This window comes from Frieseomelitta varia, unplaced genomic scaffold (genome assembly GCF_011392965.1).
Source record: "Frieseomelitta varia isolate USP_RPSP 00005682 unplaced genomic scaffold, Fvar_1.2 scaffold_443, whole genome shotgun sequence".
Lineage (NCBI taxonomy): Eukaryota > Metazoa > Arthropoda > Insecta > Hymenoptera > Apidae > Frieseomelitta > Frieseomelitta varia.
The window spans coordinates 804407-826516 of NW_025110194.1; the positions used below are offsets into that span (position 1 = coordinate 804407).

Genomic DNA, 22110 nt, shown 5'->3' on the forward strand with positions numbered 1-22110 from the left:
TCAGTTACTCCTAAATAATGAAACAATTAATTTAAAAAAAATAAGCATTTCGTGGTGTTTACGAGTGAAACTTGCTCTTTTGATGTACGTAAATATTACTCTGCACATTATTGCTCAGTTACTCCTAAATAAAGTGAAACGAAGAAAGAAAGAAAGAAAAGAAAAAAAGAGAAAGAAACCGCAGGCATGAACCACGAAAGTATAACGCAGACCTCGATTGCTCCGCAACAGCGTAAGAATACCGAAAACTGCGGCGAATTACCGAACAGTACCGAGGCAGAACGCGAGCGGTGCCGGCAGTTAGACGATGATCGGTGATTTCATTTGGATTCACCAAAGAATCGTTTCCACGGCACTGTAACATTAACATAGAAACAACCGAGTCGCTTTAGCAGGCCATTCGAACCTTCGCGCGACGACTTCTCGCGCGAAGTTTCAACGCGATGGCGTCTCTACTTTCTCTGTTTCCTCGGGATTCTGCGATCATTCCGAGGGATACGTTAATGGCGAGACATTACCAGCTATAGTAAGAAACTTACCGGAAGATACTTGCACTCTTTTTTCTCTTTCTTTTCTTCCTTCGTTTCTTTCTCTCTCTTTCTCTCTCTCTCTCACCGCTGTTTTCGCGGCAAACGTTGTACACAGTGCGAGTAAACAGATAGAGAGTGCGCTGGTGATAAAAAGAAACTGCAGATAACTATCGTCGCGCCGTAATTTGTAAGCCAGGGTGAGTCAACGTCAGCTAACTCTCGTTAACACTCACCCCGATCATTACGGTTTGCGGGAGATGGCTGTTTATTATTACGTCTTAATGCCTCCGACGAGCTGTAACGACCTCCTTGTAGGTGTAACGTGATTTTCCACGGTGGCGGCTTCCACGGGGGCAATAACTGTACGACATAGGGGGCGAATTGAGGAACGATAAAATAATGTGACGATATTGTGCACGATGTGAAAGAACCAGGGTCGGGAACAACGAAAGATTCACTTCGAGTCGATAATTGATTATACGTGACGTATTGTGCAGAGAGGATTCCGATATAAATTTTGTAGCTTTTTCGTTAAGGGTACACTTACGACATGGACCCCAAACATAACGAATCAGGAATTTTTAAATAAATTTGGTCAGTTTCAAGTCCATGTCATAAACACGTGCGCATTCGAAATATGATGACAAGAGTTAGGATAGTTTTCAGAAGACAACTTTGAGCTAGTCAGTCAGTCAAATCCAGTTGTCGCAGTTAACCCTTTCACCTATTGGAGTAATCACATATTAAAAATATATAATACATTTTAGCCATCGAAACGTGGCTTTTCATATTTTTTTCTATTCGACGATAAGATATTACTGTGATAAAAAAAAATCTTTCTTAATCTATCGGAAAAGATGACCGACTGTTAACTTCTTGGAAATTTAAGGTTAGATTTGAAAAATTACGTTACGTTAAGGTTACGTTTGAAAAATTAGAGCTTGTTTTTTAAAAAAAAAAACCCATTCTCCTAGTCAAAATGTTAGCAGAAAATTCCAAAAAGATTCGACTGTGGAATATTTACAGGATCAGAAATAATTTCTTAATCACTTGCGATTTTAAAAAAAATCTCTTAAACATTTTACTTGAAGAATTAAATGTTGTTTAAAAAAAACCATTCTTGGCACTTGTGAAAACGTTATCAGGAAGTTCAAAGAATATTCTATTTCAAAGCGGATTAACCGGCTCGGAAAATGATTCGATCAGTATGTCACATTTCTGGCGCTCTGACGAAAAGGGTTGTCGTAGCGAAAAGGTTAAACAGTATCAAGACAATAACGAAGAAATTAGTTAGCAAAAGTTTTTGTGGCAAATTAGAACAGTCAAGTTAACAAAGAAACGATAGGAGTAGCAGGATGCATCATAGTTATTAATTTCCTTCGAATCCTAAGGGATAGAAGCAAAGGTATACGATCGACATCAGTCGCAACTGTCCTCAACATCCTTTGTTTCTCATTCCGTTTCCCAGAGAACCAGAGCTCAATAATCGAGTTGCAATTCGGTGAGCGATCCTGAGAGACCGCGTCGTGAAAAGATGCGGCGGCAATGGATCTCTCTCGAAACGAAGCTTTGCGGGAGTTGGCGATAAAAAGCCCCAATTTCCGAGGCAGCGCGAGCATCTTCATCGCCGGGCGGAATTTACGAGGCGGAACGAGTATCGACAAGTCGGTGCTGGTATCAGAGCATAACCGAATTTCCGTGTAAGCGCGGAGGAAGGGAGCAAAAAGAGGAAGACGCCGCGGATTTCGTTGGCGAACGATCGGGCGAAGCAAGCGAGCACACCGATGCGAGATGAAAGTGCTTAACCTCTTAACCGGGGAGGTAACTCACCGAAAAGAGCATTCTGCGCGAGCGCGAGCGCCGCGACGAATTAATCTGAACTCGAACGAGCGAACTCGTGAATAAAACGAAGAATAATAAAAATAATACGAGAGACGCAGCTTGCATTTTGCGAACGAATGATAATGAAAATAATACGAAAGATACAAGTGAAAATCGGGAGACATCGCGCCAGCGAAAAAGGGGGGAAAAAAACAAAAGACAAGTTTGACAGTAGAACTACCGAGGACCAAAGTATAAAAATTGAGTCGAAGAAGGAATAGTAAAAGATAATGAAGACCAACTTTCATTCGTATATTTTACAAAAATCGAATCTCTGAATAACGCGAGATTATAAATTGGCCACTTTGATGTTAATTGCATGTGGAACTCTTCAAGTTCCACGCCGAGAAGTAATTTTCCAGCGACGAGTTAGCTCAGCAATCATTCCCAGTTAAAAGGTCAAACACAGGCGAGAATGGCAAAGGGACTTTTGAGAAAACAGAAAGTTACCTTTTGTTCTTGGAATGCCTGGTCGCGGGGAATCTTTGTTCACACACGAGACGCAGAAAGAATCTTTGCGTTCACGCAGTGACTGACTCTGGCGGCGAAGAAATTGACACGCGAAATACGGCGAACGTGATATTTCGCCGTTTGCAAAATGAGGCACTCGGCAGAAACAGGCGTTGTACGTAACAGGAGAAGGAAAATAAAGTGAGTTCGCCATGGGAATTATCTCGTGGTCAAGTTTTCGCATTATCGTCGGAAAAGGCGAGCAACACGCGGACGGTGGTCGCGTGCTCGCGCGTTTGTTTCGCCGACGAGTGGTTTTACGAGGAACGCGCGCGCGAGGATCTGCAACACAGGCACAGAAACATCGTTGAAAGTTGCCGCCGCGAAACACCGTTCCTCCGATTATTCGCCAACGAACTTCGCCTTTCGTCATCCCGCCTTTCTGCTTTAACCTTCTTCCCCGGCGCGGAACCACGGCTATTAAAACGAGCCAGCCTTCGGACAGCCGACGCCCGCTTTTACGTCTTCGCGCTCTTTCCCTCGAGCCTCTCTCGTCACGGAGATTTAACGTTCCAGGCAGATGGAAGTAGAACAAGGAGAATTCGAGCATGCAGAAACCAGAGTAATAGCGCGGCTGTGAAATCTTCTCGCGATGGATTTTAACGAGACCGGGGGAAGATTTTTGGGGTGTTGATCCGTAGCGAAGCGTTGAACTGTATCGGTGATAATGAAAAACTGTCGACTAATTTAAACCGACGTAATTTCATTGAAAAATGATCTTACGACGATTCACTTTTTCAGGCTGTGCTTCAAACAGCAAATTTTACCACTTTGACAAGTGGTACCACGATGACCATCGTGAACGTTTCGTGTAACGAGTGGAAAAGTAAGGACACTCTTTCCTCGAGCACTGTCGAAATTCAAAGTCTGTGTGAGAAAATTGTTTTGGTAACTAGATGAACACTTTGAACATTTGAAGGTTTCTTTAACATTAACTTTAACACTTTTTAATTAAGCGTTGGAAAAATTGTTTTCATGACTTGAAGATTGAAGATTGAAACTTTCTTTTTTACAATGATTCCTTAAAACTTGTACAATTTTTTTTATTTCTTTACTATTTTATTGAACGTTGAATATCAAAGCTAGGCAAAAAAAGAATTCATGCTCCAAGTTCAATAAAATAATGGGAAAAAAAAAGAACCGTATAACGAATTTTAAGAGCTTGTTGTAAAAAGAAAATTTCAATCTTTATAATCTTTAATCCAAGATTATACTTGCTTGTGAAAAAATTTTTTTTAGTGTGTTATCCCGCATGTATCTGTGTTTCGAGAAAAAAAAGTATCCTCCGAAGAGGAAAACGTCATCCTCCGAAGAAATGAACTCACGATTCAAAGTAGAAGCTTCACGCTTTAAAAGCGAGATCAACTGTCCTGTGATCGTTTTTTACACAACAGTAAGTTATATTAGTTGAAATTATCTACAACTCGTATTAACTGAAATCATCATTGTCATTGGTAGTTTGCCGTTACTCGTATACAGATACTTAAAAGTTGCGAATTTTATTCGTCACCGGTTCGAGAAGTTCGATTCAACTCTATGAAAGTTTCGATCAAGCTCAAAGACATTTTCGCGACACGAACTGACGTGGAGTTACAGGCGATAAATACTCCTAATATACACCTAAGTACTTTCACCCTGAATTTTATCCAAACGGCATTTCCAAGAACCGCAACATCCCCCTTTAAAGGAACCTAAACAACTCAATTGATAAAGCAGCTACCGCGTAAGGAACGACTCACCCCTCTTGCTCGACCTTCTCTCAACTTGCCTCTATACACGCGATCCTCTGCGAAAATATTTGAACACACACACACACACACACACACGAGTGCTCGTGTTCGTTTCACGTACAATTAACTTTCCATCGAATCGGCTGCTTTCGAGCCTCAACCACCCCTGACAAAGCGAACGCAACGGGCTTGATGCGTTGCAGGTTGCGACCACGTGATTTTTCATTTTGTCCAATTCTATCACGCGTCAAGTAAGACGAGAAATATTCCCGGGACTTTGCGTTATTGCACACAAGCAAAATTCAACGGCGGTCGTATATCGCTGGCTGACAGGCCGTTGCTCGTCCCGTCGTTTCAGCTAAATGCGCCGCTCCAAGGAGCTCTGCCGTCCACCCACCACCCCCTCCGCCAATTTTCCACTACGTAATAAATCATACCCGTTAATAATAAAAAATACGCAAATTAAAATTGCCGAGTCGCGAGCGACTGAAACGGAGGACATTCATCTATAATATATGGCAGCTGATTTCTTAGGATTAAGGAAGTTACATCGAGACGTAAAGTGAGAAAGAGAGAGACAACATCTTCGTTCCGAGATCGACTGTTTCCCTTGATAATGGCCGACAAGACACTAAACGTGTTCTAAAGTGAACGAACGAACGAACTGTAAACAGATTCGGTTTGGTTGCTTACCTCGAACTTCGTGTACCTTGTATCTCGAGATGTAAGTTTCTTTTTTCTTTTTTTCAAAACGGAGTAAATGTACAGGAAGTAAATGTACAGGAAAGAAAACTTCGAGTCGATGGAAATACGTGTAAAGAACCCCTGTCGCACAATTGACCTTGACTTTGAATTTCAAGGGAGAGTCTTCGAGACTTCTGAGGACAAAGTTGCGCCATTATAAAAGACAAATGTAATGCCGAAGATATTTTCTTTTCAATGATTTTATTTTTTATTTATTTACAAGATTTCGAGATTATTGTCATTTCTTTTGTGATTAACCCATGTTAATCTTTGGATTACTTGTTTTTGAGATATTTGCGTTTAAATGTAATTAGAATTATCACGCACACATTCGTAAGCATTTATCGTTAAAAAATATCGTTGGAATTTACTGATGTTCGAAACGATGGCCGCCTGCTGCAACGCATTGTTTGAAATCTCCCAAACAATTCCTGTGACGTTATGGATGTGTGAATTAATTCGCGTGTCGCTTCACGTGAAGCTTAAAGAAATTCTAATTATACCCAGATCAAATATCTCAAATACACAAATAGCACAGATATCTCAAAAAACAAATGATCGGAATGATTCTGCAGATTGTTGAATTCGTTTTCATCTCACTCTGCAAACATTTAGTTTAATTTTAATTGCAAAAAAAAAAAAAAAAAAATAAAAATTTCTAGCCTTGCATTTGTCTCTTAAAATAATGCAACTTTGTTCCTTTGATACAACGAAAGAGCAGCAAGGATAATTAGAGTTGAACTTATTTACCAAAGCGTTGTTATGTTACAGCGACAGTTTCGCGCCGCCGAGTGATATCGACGAATCTAAATTGTAAAACTATGCACGCGTATTTAACATCGGCGAATGAAATTCAACGTAGCGATAGGAAGCGGAGGTAATCCCTTTCCGGTGTACACGTTCCATCGGAGATGCATTACTTATGGCACATTTAACTCGTATAGCTACACCCACTATTTCCGTATTGAAGTTTTATGCCGGATAATCGACCTTCTCCTCCGCGTAGATCTCACCTCATCGTTCGAGTTTTACGTTAAGCGCGTTTGTCTCCTCGCGAGAAATATATTCGCGTGTTTTCGCGAGTACAGGCTCTTCAAGATTTTCGAAGGTACCGGTGAAACTTGAAAGTGTGCACAAGTGTACGACTTGTACACAAGTTTGAAAAGCCGTCTGTTGAATAATTGATCGAGTATTTTAATGAAGGAAGAGCGTCTCGCGATTCATTCGCGAGAAATGTACAAAGTAAAATTAAAATCGTGCAATTCCGAGGCGGCGATTAATCGTAGAACCGTCAACAACTCGTAAATTTTCCGAATTCATCGCAGATAACGAATCCCCTTCCTCATCCGTAGAACCATTTCAATATCCTTAATGAAATGAACTACAAAACGGGGACGTTTGACAAAAGAGAGCAGACAGTATTTCCGCCGTGCTCTAAATATAGCTGTCGCGCGCAGCTGCACTCTAATGAGCAATTTGCTTCTTAATCGTTACTATCATCGGCTTATTCGCTAATCCATGACTGCCGGCCGTTGTGCGCTGCCGTGCTGGCGTGCACTTTAAACGTATATCAAGGGAAACGCGACGCGAATGGTTATTACGAATTTATAATATATGCGGGGAATGTTGCCATTTTCGCTAATTGACTCGGGCGTAAGATTAACCAAATTAATTAATTACTTCGTTGAAGTAACGTTGGCCACGCTTTCGAATCGTTTTAAAAATGTTTCGAGGACCACCTTTTGACCTCTTGGCTCTCGCGAGGCAACACTCCTTTGCGCCTGACGCAAACCATGCAAAACAATGCAACGATGAATTTTATATATGTTTGTAGAGCGGTGCTTTACAGCATTGCTACGTGTAATTACGTTATACGAATAAACATTGATCAAAAGTTTCGAAATTGGAAGAACAAATGAATTTAATCGCTTGCGCTGGCAACTAGTTTGCGGACCATAACGAGTGACCGAACTGTCATACAATGAACCGTCGCTGTCTTTCCCTTTTGAACTCGTCGGTATGACATCACTGGATAGAAGTGATTAAGAAGTTAATAAACTTATCATTTGTTTCGTCTAGGTTAGATTTAAATATACTTAAAACTGAGAAAATGCTGCAATTTGGGACGTGATTTCTCGCTTTGCGAGGAAATTGGACAAATCGTAACGACGTGGTTCTCTTCGACTGAGAAACAAGCGTGCCATTATAAACTAATAAACGACCAACAATTCCAGCACAAATTCACATTCTGTCACTTCTATTCTCCTGCTTTGTGAAAATTTCTCGCGAAGTGCTATACTTTTATGCAAGTCCCGACGCGAATGCAGAAAAGTGCCAAAATGAAATTTATATTCGACGGTGACTTACGCTGCGTAACTACGTTAGGACAAACTTCGAACAAATGAAAGTTTCGAAACTGAAAGTTACGAATTTTAAAGAAATCGAATAATTTAATGTACGTTTCCTCGACCGATTGTGAGAAACAAGTGAGTTGAAGCATCGTTGAGAAAGACGACACACATGCGAAAGCCACTATAGTTAAAGGCGTTCGGTGGCTAAAGGAGGGTTAAATCTCCGTTTAATCGCCGGCTCTGTCAAATATTTCAAAGTTTCGGCACTCGACGAAATATTAGCCTCAACTCGCCGGATATTCCGTTCGGCAAACGTCCCACGCAGCCGTGGTTAATTCGTCCTCGCGCATTGGACAAAACATCGCCGACTCGACAATCCACAATCCGTTGAATTAATCGCCCCGTCAAACGTATTTCGCGGCGTTTAAAGCACGGCTCCGTAATCGCCATCCACCGTGATGATTTCGCGTTTTCTTTTTTTTCCCCCTTTCTTCTTTTTTCTTAATAAAAGAGCCGACGTTCGAAGCATGCGACGACGCACCTCGTGAAAGTTTCTGAAAAATTGAAACGGACACGTCCACGGAGAGAATGTTTCCCAAAGGAAGATAAATCTACCGTTGTGTTTTAAGAGGGCGAGCAACGTTATTCAAGATGTTATCCACTGATGGTGCCAGTTGAAATTTTTCTTGCCCCGTTCCCCGACAGCTGTCGCCTCCTTTTTTTTCAGTCTTTCTCCTTTTTCCTACAAAGACGTTTTTGCTACGTTTATTTCCGACGCTGGAAAAGAGAATAAATTATAACGCAAGCAGCCGTGCCGTGTTACTTTTTTTTTTTTTTCAGCCGGCGGCCTGTTAATGTTTGATTGTGACACGCGAACGAAAGAGACTCTGGGTCAGGCTTTCACATCGGAGAAACTGATTTCTGCTTCCGATCGATCGAAGTGCGACGAGAAACGTTGCGGACAATGTATGTACGAGTCTCGATTATTTTCAACTAAGTCCAGAGCTCTTTTTATCGCGGATAAATATTGTATAATACGAGGTTAAATATAATATATTAGCTGTAAACATAAGTAATCAATTTAGTTCTGCATCGACAAACGAGAGAACGTTTTTTCTTTTGACACTTTTCACAGGAGCATCCTGTTAGCTAATTATTGCGAAGAATTTAAAAATTTCTTAAAATACTTTCTAAATGGCAGATTTTTTATATCTCCTGAGATTCATATTCGCGTATTTTTTCACTTTCAGTGCAACAGAAGCAACGACGAAAATTTGTGACATCTCGTGGAGATGTATGGACAAATGTCAGCGTTGGTTCAGAGGATTTGCTGCTGATGATCATGACCTGTCTCGAAGTGGACGATGTTAAAGTTAAATTTGACGATGAATCTCTGTTACGTGTCTGATTCAAGGTTAAGTGTACAAGGATTATCAAGAAGCCTTGGGTCCACCTGGTCAACTGTACAAAGTGCAGCTACATGAAATCGGCAAGATTCATAGACAAGTAAATCTTCGACAAACAGTTTGTACTTCACCAGATTGCGTACAGATCCATTTCTACCTAGGATCGTCACCGAAAACGAGAAATGGATCCTCTGTGACAACCTAAGGCGTTCCAAACAATGGCTAGCTTCAAAAACTGGACACCAAAACCAACCTTATCCCCGAGAAAGATTAGTTTTATCGTGTGTTTGGTGGGATCGTAGTGGTATAGTTCGCTTTGAGTTGTTGAAACTTGGAGGAACAGTTACTGTAGACTTATATTACAACGACTGCATTGCAAATTAGGAAGAAAGGCAGTGTTAGTCGACAAGAAAGGTGATACTCCAACAAATGCAAAATAATTGATTACTCGCGGGTACTCCTAATATCTACAAGAAACGCTGGTCAAGGCAATTTTCTCTGAATTTTGAACGGAAAGAACGTGACAAAGGAAGGTTATTTTTTATTACTTAGCTTGCTGGACCAGATTACGCCAACGATACGTCGGGGATAGGGGCTTCCAACTGAATCTTATAGCTTCGCCATATTCCCGTGACCTGTGGATTTAAATTCTTCATATGAAAGAATGTGTAATCTAAAGAGGATTTCGTCAGATTCTACGCGTGCCTTCTATTCTTGGCTCACAAAGATCACAATGGCGAACACGGCGAAACGGACGCTCTGAAAGCACACGACGTGTATACGACATAGAAATGGAGAGATGTTAGATTAACAATTGATAATGGAGAAATATTAAAAATGGACAAATGTAGTAGAAATATTGTTAATATTCATATTAGACACTAAATATCGAAATTTTCTTTTCGGAACGATAAACCTAAATTCGTTTCAACGTTTGAAGCTTCTACTGTTTTTCATTCGGGGCAAGTGAAGATACTTTTCTTCTCGAAGAAATTGCTAACAAATTGTTACGATTGATGAAAATAGTGAAAAATGTTGTTCATGATTGGATTTGAAGATCGAAGCCTCTTCTTTACAACGACCCCCTAAAACGCAACGACGATTTCTTGAATTGTCTAAGCTGAAAATTAATATTCCAATATTCAACGAAAATTGTATATCAGGTTTTAGGAGATTATTATAAAGAGACTAGTCTCGATCTTCCATTTACGAAATCCATTTACGAACAGAATCTCCCAATGTTCTTACTACAATTTACAGCATTATTCGAGAAAAAAAGAATAAAAATAATAACAATAAAAGTATCTTTTAGAATGAAACGAATGACTTCAAAACAAAAGTCTATCGTATTGATACGATTTTATCAATAACAGCATCAATGCGAGTAACCTTATACACTGATATATATCACTAGTGATTTAGAAAAGGCGAGGTTCTCGCCGATTTCAACGATTCTTGAATATGCTGTAGAAATCAACATTTTGAACAACTTTAACCCGAACCTAATCGATTAAATTAGTTACTAGGTAGAATTAAATAGTTAGATTTAAATAAGGTTACACGTACAGGAAAGAGTTGTTCGAAATGTTTGATTTATACAACATATTTAAAAATCGTCGAAAAATCGGCGAGACCCCCGCTTTTCTAAATAATTGCCGTATCACTTCGCCTCGATTCGAGCGTGATCCAATTGAACATTAAAAAAAAGGGCAGACGTATGCAAACGTATCGCGAGAGCATCGAGCCCTTGGACAAAAAGATCCTGGCGCGCGGTGTTCGACGGGGCGAATATTTTGCAAAGGGTCCGTGATTCCCGTCAGTTGTTGGCGCGCGCGTCATAAATTCGTCAGCGCGATGGCAATAACAAGGTGTCAGAGGCTCTCTCGGATTCGTTCGAGCACGCGAAATTTTCATCGGACTTTGCGACTGGAACGACGCGGGATGAAGAGATCGAACGACGCACCCGAACGGACAATTCGTTTCGTCGCAACGCTCCCGATATGTTTTCCGCGCTGTTTCCACACGACGAGTCTATGCAACGCTCCAACAACCTCGAATTTTTGTCGCTTTGTTCGACGCGTGCACGCCGAGAAGAATTAACGGCCAATGACGCGAAAGGAATGTCACGAGTGCGGGGAAAAAAAAGAGGTCGTAAAACGCCTTCGGCGAAACGAATTTTCGCGTGGAAAACTGTTTCTGACCGCGGTTCGATTTCCCTTTTTTTTTTTTTTTGTTTTTTTTTTGTTTTTTACGTCTGCGTCCGTATTTACGCTCGCCGAAATAACAAGCCGATATTGCCTCATCGAGCGCCAGCCTGCAGACACCGCCTTATTAAATAAGCGTTTCAAGAACGATCGGGTTCATCCGGATTGCGAGAAATTGCGTTTGTTCCGCTTCTCCTCCCCTCGCCGATGCAACGCGCTGATTGCGAGTTTGGAACGTTGTTTAGAAGTTGGCTGACTGAGCTCCGCGAGGGCAAGTTTTATCTAAGTAGTTAGCGGCAGTTAGGAAGGAAGTTGGACAGGCTCCGGTGTTGAGATTTTTTCGGGACGAGATTGTCGGGTCTGTCGAGTATTAAGATTCAACAGTAGTGAGTGTCTCAATGCTCGACAATTTTCAACTCGAGATAATTCTTTTCAAGATAATTCCTTCCAGATTTTCAAGATTCGCGAGAGAACCGAGAGAGACAGACGCGATCGACTCGATCAATTTCACTGTCGCATCGCCCGCGCTTATTACGTCCCGTTTCGTTTCGTTTCGTTTCGAAATTGTACCAGCAAGTAGCGCTCGCAGTCTCCTCGCCCCTGCGAGTGACGCAGCTTCACGTTTGCAAATAATCGATCTGCCCGAGGTAATAGATTCCGTCAAACGCAGATAGTCGCCAGATGCAAAATGAGCCGATAATTTCGCCGAATGCGCGCCCGAATCGGCCGAAACTGGCAATTGGAAATTCAAGCCTGGCAAAGGAAATTTAATTACACCGCGCGCGTACATCGACTCCGGGCCACTCTTTTTTTTCCGCGTTTGGGACGAGCGAGTCGAACGACGAAGAGGAAGAAGTGGACGAAAAATAAATGAAGAAAACCGACCTTGAGGAACGGAGGAAAAAATGGGCTACGATGATCCATTTAGTTTCACACGGGACACGATGGAAACAAACGTCTGATAGAACGGGAAAGTTAACCGATCTACGTCCGTTCGTTCGTTCCTCCTTCGCCCGGGTCCTCGTACGTTCGACCGCGTTTTCAGATGGATTCCGAATCCTGACATTTGCATCTGGCGTTTTACGCCTTGTTTTGCATAAAACAGCCAACAGTATCAAGGCTTTCCTCAATCCAGATAATGGATTCCCTTGCTCTCCGCCTTTCTTTCCAGCAAATTTAGCGCTGCCCTCCATTGTCCCCGCAGGGTGTGGGTGTGCCGAGGGTTGGCTCGTAAAATGCTAATTTGCGGCGGCCGACCCGCACGAATGGATCAGATCGGTTAGCACGAGTGGATAAAAATCGTTGGAATACCAATCGAGGAAATCCTTGAAAATGCTCCCGACCTGCTATCGGCTCTGTCCCTCGATCGATCCTCACTCTCTGGCCTATGTACAAATCACGTTCCAGCGCGGTACACGGCTGCACTTGCGAAAGGTATGCACTACGTACACTTTATCACACATACATACACTCTCTCTCTCTCTCTCTCTCTCTTTTGGTCTATTTTCTCTCCCTCTTTCAACCGTGTCGCCGTATTTTTTTCTCTTTCTCGTCTATCGCCCGGCAGCAGCGAGTTTACGCGCACTTTTATACACTCCAAACAGGATTGACGTTAGATATCAGTCAGGCCAGTCACTTGGCTAATCGTGGCTACCAACTAAATTTCAATTGTGGAATCACGAACCTCCTTTTCACGCGTATTCGCACGACTCTCGCCATGCTTGATTATCTCATTTGTCGTGGGTTTTCTTAGGACAAGTGTGAGATAGTTCGACCGTTTTAGTGTTAACCACTTGCGCTGACAACTGACTGCGGACCATAACGAGTGACCAAATCGTATACAACAATTCGTCGCTTTCCCTTTGAATTCGTCGGTGTGATATTACTGGATAGAAATTATTGAGAGGTAATTTAACAAATTTAATATCTGTATTTGCCTGGGTTATATTTAAATATATTTAGAACTGAGGAAATATTGCAATTTTCGGGCAAAAGATTCTCGATGCACGCGGCACGTCATTCCAGCGCAAGAAGTTAAGGATCGTTGAAAAAGTCATGTTGAATAGTGCCACGCGACACGAAAAATTGCCAAGTAACGAGATAAAAATTGCCCATTTACGTGGTTTAGGTTTAATTGAAAAGAAAATAATTAGGAGATGAAGCTTCGATATTGCGCTATAATCGAAACCGAGCGCATTGTAAATTAATCAACGCGACCAAACGCTGTTACCACTGTTCGACGTGAAATCTCAACATCGTGATCGCACTAAAACGATAAAAATCGAAGCAAGAGGAGGCTCTGCGTCTCAGTGAAACAGAATAAACGAATATAACGAAGATCATTTCGTTGCAGACTCGACGATCGTCACGAAAGTTTATTCAAGTTACCAATTACTTGTTGAAACTTTTCATAGATCACAGAATTTCTTGTTCGCGAGTGCTATTTCAATACTAGAGGATGCAATCTGAATAAAACTGCAATATAATCTGAATAATACGCGTGCATTCGTCCTTACTTCGTATTAATATGATAGCCGATCGCTTCCGTGAGTTTGGTACAGTTTGACGACATAAAAATATTAAATAGATATATACGATGATATTATTAGAAATTAATAAACAATGCCTAAAAGAAAGAGTGATGGGAGATCTGAATAAATGTTAATTCCTCAAAAAAATGCGGAGAAAACTGTTTCAAAACAGAGGATTGAACTGCAGTCGTTGCTTTTGCGATGAATGTTTCAGATAAAAGAAATATTTGCAATTCACGTGAAAAATTGAAGAATTAATTTACACTCTTTGTAAACTTGACATTATTCTTCAAAGCCAATCTCACCTGATCAGTATAACCCGATTAGCAATGTTTCTTTCTTATTAAAAATCAAAATAAATAATCTCAATTTTCCGCAAAATATGATTTCTTTTTTACGTCCTACATAACTCGAACATTAATAAACATAAACATGTCCAAAATAACAAAAATCTGAGGAAACGACTGTGCGATGTTTTTTTTTTTTCAAAAAGTACAATATTTTCTTTCAACCTACAATGAGCAGTTATTGATCGCTTCTGATAATTTTACAGACTGTCTCTGTCGTTTTTCGAAGAGCTTCTCGCTCTGTCGTTGAACGCTTAATAATTTCCAACGGAATTCATTACAGGTGCCGTTCTGCTGTCTGTCACTTGCCTCGCGATATTCCCAGGGTTGCGTTTAACCCTTTCGTAATGCATGTACCGAAAGCGCGCAGCTCCATTCTCGTATATATACGCGTACTAGCTTCGCGCCGGTGGTGTATTATGCTCTCCCATGTAATATACGTTATTGACACTGGTGGCAGTGGATCGATGCTCGGTGCTTTGTGACATGTGACAAGAACAAGTGAGGAAGTTGCTACCTGCCATTAACGAAATGTTCAATAACCCTCCGCGCGAGATACGAAAGAAAGAGAGAGAGAGAGAGAGAGAGAGAGAGAGAGAATAGCGATGTTTCAATTTAAAACGGTTAATCGCGACTGTTGGCAATGAGAGGAGTAACTCTTCGACGAAAAGCAGAGGACAACAAAGGCCGATTGTCCCGCGAAGGATTGATTCGTGTTCACGAGCTTCGATTCGACGATTAATCTGTTCGAGGTTTGATCTCCAACATCACGACTGCAATTGTCGAATTCTAATCTTGTACCACTGTTCCAATCTTGTATCACAGACGAATTCTGCATTTTCGATTTGATGGAAAGAACGTGCCGTAAAATCTGAATTTCAAAGTCAATTTTTTTTTTTTTGTTTTGTTTTTTTATTGTATTCTACTTATCACGAATGTAAAACTTTTCCAAGCAACCGTAGGCCGCAACTTGCTAGTTCTCTTGAAAAATGACAAGAAAATACTGTGGACGCGTGCGTTCTAACAGCGACTTTATGATCCTGGGTACATGGATGTAATGTTTCATTCGAATAACGTTAACAGTTAGTTCTATCATTTAGTTATTTAGACTCGCTCAAATCAAATGTTAAACCTAATGCGAAAATAGACATCCACGCGTTCAGAATCATAAAGTCGCTGTTAGAACGTACGCGTCCTAAGAGTTAAATGTAATGTTCGAATAACATTCGAATAACGTTAACAGTTAGTTTTATCATTTAATTATTTAGACTCGCTTAAATCAAATGTTAAACCTAATGCGAAAATAGACATCCACGCGTTCAGAATCATAAAGTCGCTGTTAGAACGCACGCGTCCTAAGAGTTAAATAATTAAGAAACTATTTCGCTATTCAAGAGAATTATTAGGCTGCGACCTATGGTTCCTTGGGAAAGTTTTATCTTTGTGACGAGTAGAATACAATGCAAAAAAGAAAAACAAATTTCGACGTTAAAATTCAAGGTGAATGCAGGTTTTTTACACGTATCTCCATCAAATGGAAGGTGTAGAATTCAACTATGATAGCCTTTCAACCCCGTGCAGAAGAAACTGTCGAGAGGAGGAATCGTTACTCCCCATTTCACGAAACATGCATGACACATGTACAATAATAACAAACGAAGAAAAAGATATACTTTCTCGTTATACGTCCATCGACTCTTTCACCGAGACGAGTATCAACAGTCACTGGTATTAAGAATTACAAGCTTCCGCTGCTCTATCTAATTATGTTGATATCGAGTTGTTATCCAGCCGTGGCCCCTCGGGGCATGACAGGAAAATAAGGAAGACATTGTAGACACAATATTCTTGCACGATATTACCGGAAACCTGTATTTTTCATCCGTCCCTAGTTATCTAATAAAACAGTTTGTCTCTTTTAGGCATCATTTAGAAGATAAACGTGACGTCGGATCGTTAATTCGATACTTTGTCCGTCGAAGGCGTCGTGGAAACAAATTGGAAACGTCGAGGAGCCGAGAGGAATCGCGTCGATGCAGATTCTGGCAAAAGATTCTTCGGCGAAATCTTGCCAATCGCGAACGATGTAACGATGCGGTCTGGAAAATTTATCGCAGATTAGTTTAATACATGCGCAAACTATACGCTCGAACGGGAGGCTAAAATCCATTACAGCCGACCGTGTGTACAACGCACGCACGGCTCGGGGACAAACACGCACCGTCCACGATACAAAACGATCGAAAACGTCGCCATTATTCTGCACACAGGGTGTCTAATTTGAAAAACAGGAGGGAACCGTTTGATTTCGATTTTGTCTGTTCAATTCTTGCTTCGTTGATAGACCGTTCTTGGAATGGTTGAGTAAATTATTTCAGAGACGGTTTATCCGTTAGTATTTATTATAGAAATATATTTATAATATATATTTATAGAAATATATTTATGATATATATTTATTATAGAAATATATTTATGATATATATTTATTATAGAAATATATTGAAATTGTTTATGACCCGACACGTAAGTAAAGATACGTGCAAATATCTTTTGTAGGCACTGCATTTAGCAGTTATATAATTTATATAATTTTTATAATTTATACAATTATTATAATTTATATAATTTATATAATTTTTTTATATAAATTATAAATTACAGTTATAGAATTTTTTCATTTTTGTTAAAGTTGTTGTAAATTTCGCTCGGTAGAAAACTGTACTTTTACGTAGCGAATTTTATAGTTATTTCACATATTTCGTCATATGATTCTAGTAATAATTCAGTTTAGTTTGAAAATAAAGCCAGCTTTTTTCTGCTCCACGAAATGGCAACAATTTTAATATCCAGTGCCTGAATATTTAATTGTCCGAATATCAACGTGAATAACCGTTACACACATATATGTACAATATTGCGTAATATTTGATCCATAATGAAGCATGAAGATAGCTTTGCCTTTATGCTAGAAACATGTTACATGTTCGATTGAAACGAATACACTTTGACATCGATCAACGAGCGTGTGTTGACGCATAACGCTGTACTGCGTATCGAGGAGTTCGTACATTGTACATAAGCGCTATAGCTACATACATACATACATACGTATGTATGTGTCACCTCTTTGAACGAGTTCCCATTGTTGCTTGTAATTTTCCTTCGTCGAAGCTTGCTCATAGTAGTTCAAGACAGAATCTTTGAATGACGGAAGCAAGGAATAAATACAATAGCGTTCGCAAGTGACGATTGCGATCGAACGTACAACGGTTGAAACTTCAAGAGAAAAGAAAAATAGGCCCGTTTGGTCGTAAATGTGTAACCGATAGAAATATGTCTCTTTATGTTCTTCTTTATTGTCATTTTGAAGTCTGAATTCTTAAAGACTTCATCATCGTTGCGTAGAACTAATTGTGAAATAAGATTACAAGAAATAATTTGCAATTGTAGCAAGACTACGCGAACTAGAAGTAACGAAGCAACAGGTTCGTGCACAGCTAAACTAAAAGTCTCGGCAGCAAATATCGAAGAAAAATATCGAGCTGTTTCCCCGTTGCTTTATTAGCGTAACGCTCGTTCCGGGACACCCAGTACATGCACGAACGGACAAAGGCAGCATCGTCGAAAAAGGGAGATTGTTAGGACTCGGTTGTCGGGACGTCGTGACTAAATACCATTTCCAATTCGATCCCCTTGTTCCTTTTGTTTCCCCCTCGGACTGTGTGTATCGTGTTTCCAATTTACAACTAAAATCCCTCTTACTGTTCCCCACTTTCGTTCTCGGCCAACTCGATCGAACCAAAAGACTCCACTTCAAAACAAAAGAGAGAGAGAGAGAGAGAGAGAGAGAGAGAGAAAAGAAAACAGAAACAGAAAGAACGAAAGTGACAGAAACCGCGAAAAAAAAGCCGCGCTCTATTTACCTCTACTTCCAAATCGAACAAACTACCTCAAACCGGTTTTCGTTTGGAATTGCAATTTAGAAATCAATGGCCTCGTGGCGAGGAACAATCATCAATCGACGCAGAAACAATTGGGACTGTCGGCAATTTTCAACTCCAGAGTTTGCGGTCAAGCTTGAACAAAGTCTTTGAGATACACGATCTTGTACTCCAAGGACCGCTGAAATTGCGCACGCTAGCTGTCGTGAGAAACTCAGGAAAAGTGGGAAAGCGGCGACTGCCGCGAGGGTCAAGGTGCACGCGCGTAGCAACGAACGTGTGGTCGAAAAGCGTATCGGCTGGTATCGGGGTGGTATCGTGGTGTTTGCAAGGCAGATTACACGCACGCAGCGCGCAGCGTGGCCCCTGCCCCCCCCCCTCGTAAATATTCATTTAATCTGATCTAATCTATACGAACATATTCTGCGCCTCGTGTAATTGTCGACGAAATTGCAAATCGATATCTAAATGGGACGGCCGCTGCCCCTCCAGATATTGTGTGCCTCACCGGACGGCCATTGGACGAACCTGTTCCACCTGCTGTTGGAGTTTTTCGTCGCCAACTTACCTGGCCAACTACCCTGTCCAACGCTACCCACTTTCGATAGATTTGCCTGTGTGTTTTCCACTCGGACTGCATGATACGACTGGACAATCCTTCACAGGGCGCCCCTATATCGATTAAGCGGGCTTGTTACACGATTCGAGTGACGTCCGAGAATCGCGTCTCAGGCTGTTGATTGACGATCTGAGGCGAAACTGTGGGCGAGCGTGTCTCGGAAAATTCGTGGTATCCGATGGTATCCAATCCGTTGCGTGGAGGAAATCTTGGTTTGATGAGGTTAGGCTTGACGAAAGAGAGTGTTGCTGGTGTACAGGGAGGTCTGTAGAGTCCGTAGGTTCGTGTTGCTAGATACGCTGCCGGATTAATCGTTTTCGAGATGGAGCGGCTATTAAACGGTCTGTATAATCTGCGGACATCGTTGGCGACGGGAGCAGGAGTATCAGGCATTTCAGGAGATCGCTTCGAATATAAGAAATTACTTTCCAATTAGAGCGAGCGATGAGATGCAAATTTAGACGACGTTGCGCGTAGTCGACAACTTTCGGCGAGTTTCAACGCCATTCTCGCAGTTTCCTTTACGTTGCCACGGTTCATCAAGCGCGCGAGGAAAGAGTCAACAGGGAGTATACTCGCGAAGTTCAATTTCGTTCGAATATTTACGAGATGAAACAAAACGACAGTCATCGCGGGGCGAGAAAGAAAAAGAGAAAGATAGAAAAAAAAGGAAGAAGGAAACACGTTGCCCGCGCTCGGACGCGGGAAAAGGTGAAAAACAATAGGACGGCGCGACAATTAATCTCACGGTGTTACTTTGAGCGGGCCCAGAGGCGAGTATCGGCCTTTCCGAGGAGCGCGAAATTAAAGTTCCGCGGACGACCGTGAAAAATAACGCTCGCGTCCGCTTTGCGACAAGTCCGGGATATTAATATTTTTCTCGCAATACCTGTCGCGCATGCGACGCGATCAACAAACAAGAGCAGGTTAAATTACTTGGCCGTAATGAGCGTCGATCGTAACGCGACGCACGCGTGACGCTCCGCGAAGGAAGCTGCCGCGGCGGTGAATATCAATTGCGCCCCGTGTTACGTTGCGAGTTATGACAGTGCGCCGCGCGTAGAAATGAAATCGACTCGACGCGCGTACGCCTGCACACATAGACGTGTTTCGACTGTTTCGTGGGTTTCAATGATCCTCGTGTTGTTGTTAGAACTTGGCGAGGAATCTGTTTGTGACAAGCATAACTTGTGGAAACTATCCCTTCTTCCGTAGAGAAACGACGTCGATGTAAGTGTAATTATACAGAAAATAATTTATTAGTTTTAGGTTTACCGCAAACTTTTCAAACTTTCGCCAACAACGTTACTTATTTACGTCTTTTCTCCAAATATGTGTAGGAAGGAGTTTTTCAGTATTTATTTCTCCTCTTACTTTTTTTCTTTTTTTTTCTTTTTTCGAGAAATATATATGGCCTGGTCAAAAATTTATGCAATCGGTTCGCGAGAAAGGTTATCTGAATAGTGGCGCTATCAAATTACGCACGTGAACGATTGATAACAATGTTTCATTGCAAGAGTATACGCAGGTCGCAGATTTGAGTGACACGATGGAATTTTACAACTCCAGGAGAGAGCATCACACAGTATAGAAATTCTAAAGTTCCTTTTACATTTCAAGTTGTAACTGCAAATTTGAAAAAAATAAAAAATCTGCAACATATCGACAATAAATCTGCAAATTTTGTATTTCGTATTTTCCATTTAGTGGCGAGTGTCAGGGCATTCAGAAAATATGAGATTATTGGGAAAAAATAAATAGCACAGACGAAGAGTGTTCGAACTTTCTAAAACTAAAAATAAAATGGGAAATGATGGTGACCTATTTGAGGAATTAGAGCCACCAGATACGAATAATCAAGAGGAGAATACCTTGAATAAATGTAAAAGACAATGCGGAAGGAGATTAGTATTGAGTTCCGAAAGTGAGAGTGATATAGAAGAACGCATCGAAACTGCTGCTGATATCAAATTGATTATTATTATTCTACGTCATTAAAAACTTTCCTTTTCTTCTTCACAATAGGAATATGTATACAAGTATTAAAAGAATCGTAATCTAGACAGTAATGGAATAAGATTAATTTTTCAACACAGTCTTTCAGTGCATAAATTTGTATAAATTCCGCAGTACTGCATGACATAGTTATTCAATGCGCTAATAGAATGCTTGATAAATGGATAATTGCAATTACCTTTTCCGAGCGCAAAGAGACTACCGAATATATCGAAGTAATTCAAAAAGAACTCTTCGTATAATTTATATATAATACCGTTGTGATATTTCGCGTGTTACGCTGCTATGCATTCTCAACCGAGCGGGTTTTAACAAACGAACGAGCTCGTTCGTCGCTATCATATTTTTCACCGACGAATCAACAGCGCTATTCACGACCATGCATAAAAAATTCGAGCAACGATCGAAATTCAATCGATGGATTTCGTCGATGCGAATCTGTCACTTTCGATATTGCGCGCCAAGCCACGAAAGTTGAAACAACGAACTATACAGGATGGAAAGAAAAGTTTGCCCATGGCTATCATAGATGAATTCTACGTCTTCGATTTGATGGTAATACATGTAAAGAACATGTCGCAAGATTAACTTTGACTTTGAATGTCAATTTTTGCATTGTATTTACAGAAATGGCAAAAAAGTTTCTGAATCATTTAACACTGCGTTCTAACAGCGACTTTATGGTTCTGGACGCGTGGATAACATTTATACTTGGAATAATGTTAAGTTTTTATCGTTTGATTATTTGCTCATATTGATGCCGCAACTATGATACATCAAATGTTCGTAAAACCTAAATATGAAAATTACGTAAAATAGACATTCAGAACCATAAAGTCGCTGTTAGAGCGCACGCGTCCACAGTGTTTTTTTGCCATTTTTCAAGAGAACTATTAGATTGCGACCTATGACTCCTTGGCAAAGTTTTATCTTCGTAAAGAAACAGAATAATACGATGCAAGTAAAAGAAAGAATTCTTTGACCTTGAGGTTCAAGGTCATGATCAATTTTTCAACAGGTTCTTTCGTTACTTTTCATGTATGTCCATTAAATCGAAGGTGTAGAATTCACCAATGACAGCCACGGATAAACTTTCCTATCCACCCTGTACAATTAAAAATTATTTTCGTCTCGGTTTCCAGTTTGTGGTTTGAAGCAAGGCGCTCAGTGACGACGATAGCGATGGAAATTCGGCGACACCGTTGCGGATCGGGCGTCACGTTTTGAATCCTGAATCCTGAATAATGAATCCCGAATCCCTGGCTGCGGGTGTCGAGATCCCCCGAATATTGGAGTG

The 22110-nt window shown here is 40.9% G+C and overlaps 1 long non-coding RNA gene across 1 annotated transcript in view; it reads right to left on the minus strand.

Moving 5' to 3' along the window:
• LOC122532245 overlaps positions 1-22110 on the minus strand; it is a 170121-nt gene that overhangs the window by 123203 nt on the left and 24808 nt on the right. The gene's annotated exons all lie outside the window — the stretch shown is intronic.